Below are 7997 nucleotides of genomic sequence, written 5' to 3'. Positions count from 1 at the left end.
CCCCCCCCCCCCCACCTCCCCCCCATCTCTCTTTCTCTGTCTGTTTAGCTGGATTTTCATCATATACCATCCGAAACGTCTCTCACTGTGGGAGGATTAGTCCATCTCTGGCTGCCTGCTTATCTGTCTGCTCTGGCTCTCGGCTGCGGAGGGAAAGAGGAGGAGGAGAGGAGGTGGTGGAAGAGGAGGTGTGTGCGCGTGGAGGGGGAGGGTTTGGCATCTCTTCCTCAGTTGTTGTGGCTGCATCGGCTCGACTCAGCTTACTGCGAGTGTGTGTTTTGCGGGAGCGGAGCAGCAGAGGCTCTGCAGTGTGGTAGGACTAGAGACAGAACATTTTGTACCGCTGGGTGTGTGTTCAGGCAGGGGTGGATGTGTGTAGCAATTCGGCGTGCATCCCTTTCCACGCTTAGGCTGATTGTGTCTGTTGCTGCAATGCTCCGGGGGTGTGTGTCCGACTGGCTATGTGTGATCATTACTCCCCAGTGCCGGTATCGTCACTAAACACGGATCAATACCAATACCGAGGCAGATAGATGAGGCTAACGTTAGCGTGGCTCCCACGGGACCCCCTGTGGCACTAGCACTCTCTAAAGCAACATACCTCAGTCACACTAACAATGTCTTTATCCTGAGGTGAACATCTAAAGACCCTAGGGAGCTAGGGGAAAAAAGACAAGTATATTAGAAGGTGCAGTGAAATCCGGCTGGGTCGGTGGATCTTGGTAAGGTCAGTGACTCACAAAGAGATTTGAAAAATTGAAGCTGGTGCAAGTTTTTAAAAGTAGGGTTTAGTTTTTTCTCTCTAAAGCCTTTGTGATTTATTGGGAGCTGTCAGTCTTTGCAGTTCATCTATGAAGGACTAGCCCCTGTGTTAGGACGGTGGACATATTAGAAGACTTGGCTCGCTTAGATTGAAGAGATCAGAGGCAATCAAAGAAAACACTGGTTGAGAAAATCCTCCATCGGAACGTCTACACAGTTTCCTCTAACACAAGAAAGCCCTAAAATACCATTTGTTCAACAAAAATCACTCATACTGGCCAAATAAAAAGGCTGTTAGTTGCTATAATCAGTCCTAATATCCTATTTGTCTTAGTGAAGAAACTCTGTACACAAACAGAAACGTGAAAATGACACATTGTGGTTTTAGGGGGAAGTGAAAGGTGAGGTTGTCAGGTTATCAGGGAAGTACACACAGTCCTCATAAAACCACTACTCGTCATTTACATATTTCTGTTTGTGCCCGGATTGAACAAAAGAGATTAGTGGTGACGGTGACCTTTAGAGGCGCTGGTAGCCTTATTTCTCAACTTTAGATGCAGCCGGTATAGCCGTTTCCTCCGTTTCCAGTCTTTATGCTAAGCTAAGCTAATCACCTCCTGGCTCAAGTGTCAACAGAGCACAGAGTTAAGAGATGTATCGATCTTCCTGTCTAACTCTTGGTAAGAAAGCGAACAAATCCAACAATTCCTTGTAAAGTTACACTCACATTTTTCTTACCCCACGGTCAAAACAGAACTTATAAAAAGGGAGATTTTGGTCTCAAACTGATATACACCAATGGAATCGCCACAGTCTGTGGATTTGCTCACAGAGGCAAATGAAATGCTCGCAGGGTGTTTAACTTTTGGTCAACTTTGACACACAAATTTGCCCTCTGACTGCTAGCCCAGGCGTTCTTCGTGATGCTGACCCTGGAGGGAAATGAAGAGAACAAAATGGATGTTGGAGACAGCAGCGCACAACAATCTCAACTGGAGTGTCAAGCTTATATTAAAGCTAACATGGACAAAATGTACTATACGTTCAATTCGATTCCATTTTATTCATAGTATCAATTCATAACAAGAGTTATCTCGAGACGCTTTACAGCTGAAGTAGGTCTAGAACACACTCTATATTCTATAAGTACCCAAAAGTTCTAGTTCTAGTAGTTCCCTAACTAATAGTTTGATAGCTATACTTTAACTAGCAACTGAGAAAACTCCACCGTCAAAAGCTCTGGCACAAGCAAATTAGTTGAATGCCATTAGAGCTTTTCCTTTTCTTATCCATTTTTGCCAAACAACACAAACCATAACCAACTGAAGCCACTGCTCAATCTTTAAGTAGTAACTACGTCACCAAGGTCCCAGAACTAGCCATTTTGTGAGAAAGCACACACACGTTTTGCTGTGCCACAAGCCCTCACAGATTCAACACCATTTCAAGAAAATGGAGGGTTTGAAGGGCTGCTGGTAACTATTTTTTCAGGAAAAAAAAAACTGATTTAAAAAAAGGAATGACTTGTTTGAATTACTAAGTGACAGCATGCAACCTCAATCCACTCAAAACCAAACCATATAGCAATTTCTTTTGGGATGGATTGAAAGAACCGTCGGTACATGTCATGTGAAATGTAAACCATCCACTTAAATCACAGCAACCAAGAGCAGCTTAAAAAACAGCATCGGCCCATTCTGCAGCTTACTGGTATGTACTGTATATGGATCCAGGATGGTGAGGCGTGTGTTCCACATTTCACATGGCACACTCCCCGCCGCCTGATTGAGGAGGAAACTCGGGTCTGCTGCAGCCAAGTTTCAAACTCAGTCCAGATAGAGACAGATAGAGATGTCACTGTGTAGATCTCTTTCACATTACTGCTCGAGTGGGAAGTTATCAGGTCCAGATGCAAAGAAAAGTGGGTCACCACAAAAACATGTGCCAGACCCTATACTTCCCCATACAGTATGTACAGGGACCTACTGCTTACACTAGACTACATATGTACACTTGCCAAGTCAGACAGTTTTCTTCCTCATCTCCCAAAATAGCACAGAGTGGACTCAGTGTGTGTGTGTGTGTGTGTGTGTGTGTGTGTGTGTGTGTGTGTGTGTGTCTGGTTCCATCTGGCACATATCTTACATCTGCATACACATCCCTGCCTGTGTGCATGGTTCCCCTACAGTAAATTTCACATTGTATCATGACCACAGGGTGTTTCACATCTTTCAACTTGCTCTGTTTCCCCCGCAGTGTTTTGGTCTTAATGTCCTTCTCGTATGACATCCAAACTAGTAGCTGCCTTAAACCCCCAGACCCTTCCATGCTGGGTCTCTGCCATCACAAACAACAGAAATCTGACAGCGGTCAGATCTTTTTTTTAATGGGGAGTTTACAGGCAAACAAGCAGTTTTTTTTCACTGAGGGAGTTTCTGTGCTCTACAGGTCATGAGGAATCTGTTAGGATGGGAGGGAGGGGGATTCAAAATGCATAACGCTGGAAAAGTGAAGCATAGTATATCATCAGAATGGCTCAAATAGCCTCTGGCAGAGTACTATTTGCGAACATAGATGTATTTAGGGCCAAGAGTGCTCAGTCAAAGCCCTTGCAGACTTCTCCAAGTATTTCCCAGTGTGACCTTTTTCCTCAGAAAACAAATGCTCAAAATCAATGACACACTTTCCCTTTCATCCCGCTGCCTTCAGATTGTTTTTTCTTCGCTTAACACTTTACAAGTTGTGACAAATCACGTTGGTGAAAGCGCCACGGAACAACAGCAATATCTAGATGAACCCGGATCATGTGAACACTCGGGCACAGACCAACCGACACCACTGGGCTGGCTGGGAAGGGTAATATGATGGGACTGGACAGCGAGTGTCAACCCATGGGGCAAATCAGCTGTGCTATGATGCGTTATCGGTCGGCTGTTTGGGGTGCATGTGTGTGTGTGTGTGTGTGTGTGTGTGTGTGTGTGTGTGTTGTAAGCCAACAGTTAAGACAGGATAACTACTTTATTAGGAGAAAATCTCAAAGTAGGAAATTGATCCAGAAATATTTTCTCATCATCCCACCCTTATTTTTTGCCCGATCACACTATGATTGTTTATAGCAGACGACGGGAAGATACCGGTGCAGAATTTGTGGAGGAGCAAATTATTTTTGAGCATTTTTTACTTGAAAAAAAGGGAAATCACTAAGTCATTCAAGAGAAAAATGTTACAAAACATACAACTTTATGATCCCACTAAATCAGCTTGTTACTGTTAATGTCTCTCTCTGCCTTTGGCCTTTTTTATATGAAAGCTAGTCTTTTGCTCATTAATTTGACCACAGTGGTGTGTAAGATGCTTAAATGAAACATGAGCAAAGCAGAGAGGAGTGAGTCTGTTTGTTACGCAACACAGAGTCAACGGTGTGGAGCTGTATGTACAGTAATAGCAGACTGCTGGCACTCAGAGAGAACAGGTGGAATAAACGGTTTTCTGATGACAATATAGTAATTGTGTGTGTGTGTGTGTGTGTAGGAGGACAAGGAGCCAAGCAGTTCACATCGGCCCAGACTGACCAGCTAATAATAAGAAGAATAATACCATAATGACACAGAGGCCTCAAGGGATTTCACAAATAGAAACTTTAAAGAAGGAAAGACGAGGAGGAGGGAGGCAGGGAGAAAAAAAAAGATCACATGAGAAATTGAAAGAAAATGGGTTGTCTGTGTTCGTCACCCACGTATATATATATAGTGTGTGTGCATTCATCGCTGCAGAGCAACATATTCTGGTTTTAGCCTCCACGCTTTACACTTACTGAATGTTTCTGCGTGTCAGACTCCTCTTCCCAGGCTCTTTGTTGGTTTTAAAGCTCAGGCGGTCTTATCTAACCAGGTCTCCTGAGAAATCCAGACAGAGAGAGAGAGAGAGCGAAGGAGAGAGGCTGCAGACTGCAGAGAGCATGCATGGAGGTGGAGGAACTGAAAGTCAGATCAACATTGCTGCAAAACCATCCATCCTAATGAGTCACGTCGTCTACCTGGAGTCTCAGAATAGTCTTGGATTCTTAGAAAAAGCAACAGTATCGACAACAGAGCTTATGCTTTAATGACGCCTTTTCTTTTTTTCTCTCAAAATATTGGTGCTTGTTTGTAGAAAGTTGCTTTAGGAAGGAAAACCTCTAAGCTTTCCAACAAGTGGAAGCAGGTTTGTCGGTAAAACGAGCCAAGTTACTCAGAGGGGGAATTCTAGGACGTGGCGAATTTGAGTACTTTAAAGCGGGAATTGTCGTGTTCATGTGGACTTGTTGGACTCTGACCAATCAGCTCTAAGCTAACTTTCTGACTGTGTGGCTGCCAATCACAGCAGTAGCTCATTAAAAAAGGCTGTTTATGCAAAAGGGTCTGGTCACACACAGGTGAGACTGGAGGCCTGTGGCAGTCCCTGTATTGTGGACTCTGAATGGGTTAGAGTTAGTGTATTGGATAATGCATGTCAGCAATGATCATTTAACATAAAATAATAGGCCTATTGGCATGCACAACAGATGGAGCTCATTGTTAATCTTCTAATCAGGGGTTGCAAACCTTTTTGGTGACCCCGTCAAATGAAGACCACTATGATAGAAGGGTATGGCCTTATCACTCCCAACTCATCACATGTGGACCCCTTGCTGTCCCGCTTTTAAGACAAATTAGATTTCAAACGACTGAACGAAAGACTCATTATGACTGGATTAATGGACATATTTTGGCAGTGTGAGACCATGTGTGTGTTTATGAGGACAGTAAATGCCCTGCTGAAATAATCAGAGAGCTATCACATGCAGACAGCTCTAAATATCGGCATGTCTCTTCCTGCTCGCGCCGAGATGCACATTTATGTTAATGTCACACTACTGTACCACAGTGTTGCCTAAGCATCACATTACTGGAGCGTGATGTTCCCTGCTGCAGGGCCAAACTCTCTGACTCCCTCTGTGTGTGTGTGTGTGTGTGTGTGTGTGTGTGTGTGTGTGTGTGCGTGTGTGTCTGTTCTCCAAATCTGTTTGCAAACTGCTGAGTACAAGCCAGGGAGTGAATTCACACTGGATTAGGTCTGAGTTGGCTAAACACCAGATAGCAGAGATAACAGTGTCTGTGGGAGTAGGTGTGTAGGTAGGTGTGTGTGTGTAGGTGTGTGTGTGTGTGTGTGTGTGTGTGTGTGTGGCTGACATCAGCAGGAGTAGGGGTAAACACTGATAAGTCTTTTTCAGGATCTGCAGTTCTAATGGTCACGACGGTTAGATACTAACGAACAGGGCTGATGTTTACTGACCTTTACTGTGAAATCTTGTTTACAGAAAGCAAAAAAGACGGGAGGAGGGTATGAGGAAGAAAAGTGGAGGCCGGAAAGAAACATATAACAAAGGTGACAGCAGTGTAAAAGGAAGGAATGGGAAGTAAAGAAAAACAGCCGAAGAAAACAGAAAAGAAGGAAGAATGGATGCAAAAGGAGAAGAGGAAAGGAGGAGAAGAAGGAAAAGGGGAGAAAGGCAAAAAATAAAGACGGAAAGATTGCAATGGGACACAGAAAATGAAGAAAGGAAGAGGGAGGAAGAAAAGTTAGATATGTCATATGTATAGAGTGGCAGGAAATCATTAAGAAGAAAAGTAAGTAATCAAGTTGAGGCAGTAAGGAAGTAGGAAAGGATGGAAGGGAGAAAAGAAGGAAAAATGGATGGAAGGAAGGACAGCAAAGGAAAGAAGGAAAAAAGAAGTCACAGGAAACAGATTCTCAGTTCCTTCACATATTTTCCCTCTTTTCTTCCACCCACTAGCTCGCAGCCAAACCCAGAGGGAGCAAGCCGTCATCTCTCTTTTACCTTCCCTCCATCTTTTTCTCCCCAGAATTAAACCCATCGATACGAGGCTTCATCCCATCTTTTCATGGGAGGGGAAGGTGAACTTATGAAGGCTCCGCCTGTTCCCCAGCCGATTGATTGATGTCAAAGTGTTTAACTCACAAAGGGCTCAGCAGCACTGCGGTTTATGCACCAGGCAAATAATTTACAGGACTCATTGATGTTGCTTGTTTTACCTGAGAAATAAGATGCTAATCCCCTTGATGTGCACCAAATGGAGAGGAGGGGGTATGTGTGGGGGCGAGAGGGGCGGACCTCCTGTCTATCACCTCCACGTTAGACAAACAAAGCTGTCTCTGCTGCGCCTCACAGACAAGCTGCACGAACGAAGAAGCACAATGCCATTACATCTCCTGTAAAACCTTCAGTATCTCACAAAGCCAACGTATAACAGGGCCGACGCAGCTGTTAGACATCCTTATCGACATATGAATTATGGCACTGCTACTTGAAACAAACAAGAGCATCGCTAAGAGGATTGGCAGCCTCTCTGGCCCTTCACGCTGCATGTACTGTACACTGTGTTACATGTGTTAGTGGGTTTGATTTATCAGGAAAATGTCTTGCTTCATGGCACAAGAGAAGTTCGAAGGCAGTTATTGCATTAGAAACAGAGTAAATAGACTTTGAAAGCCTGTTTCAGAGGAACAGAGGAACCAGGTCAATAGTTCCTGGCCCAAAACAAGAACTTTCTCAGGACAGAACTTTCTGATGGCCCAGGAACTATTCGGGTTTGTAAGCATACCCTGATCAGCTTGGCTCCAGACCTCTGAATCCCGAAATACAATTGAGGAGAGATCTTCAACAGGGGGGTCCTCAGAGTTGCTTTAGGGAGGCCGCCAATTTTTTGTTAAAAAATGTATGACAACGTACAAAAATGCATACACGCCAAAATGTATGATATCCAATGCAATTAGGAGACCGTCAGCTGGTCACATGACGCCGGCTGGCTACAAGCCGCGTGACCCCGAGCGGCTTTGTGACGCGGGCTCCAGACCTCCGTTGAATCAGTGGTAGCCGGTGGTTCAGTTACCCCAAAATAGGAGATCTAGAGCCGGGTACAAAGCACCGCGAGCTGCCACTCGTTTTGAAGGACATCACGGTTCAATTTGGTCCACCAAATACCAGATGTTTTTCTGCGACGAGAGTTAAGATTAGGCACCGAAACGACTAGTTACGATTGGGAAAAAGATAGGAAACTAGGGAACACTCATTTTCCTGGGTGTAAGGCTTTAGTTCCCCCCAGGAAGTGAACTCAGCTTGAAAGACCTGTATGTTAAAACCCACCTATCACCCTGATTATTTTAGTTTTTGGATTAGTATTGTATGCACTATA

The 7997-nt window shown here is 44.4% G+C and overlaps 1 long non-coding RNA gene across 1 annotated transcript; it reads left to right on the top strand.

Annotated features, from left to right (window-relative positions):
- The first annotated feature begins 4084 nt into the window (after positions 1-4084).
- Positions 4085-7054, top strand: LOC117956679. Its single transcript, XR_004659339.1, has 2 exons — positions 4085-4289; positions 5934-7054. It is a non-coding gene; the product is annotated as an uncharacterized LOC117956679 (long non-coding RNA).
- The last annotated feature ends 943 nt before the right edge of the window (positions 7055-7997 follow it).

This window comes from Etheostoma cragini, chromosome 14 (assembly GCF_013103735.1).
Source record: "Etheostoma cragini isolate CJK2018 chromosome 14, CSU_Ecrag_1.0, whole genome shotgun sequence".
Taxonomy (NCBI): Eukaryota; Metazoa; Chordata; class Actinopteri; order Perciformes; family Percidae; genus Etheostoma; species Etheostoma cragini.
Note: the sequence above shows the minus strand (reverse complement) of the source record. Positions and strands in the feature narration are given on the sequence as shown.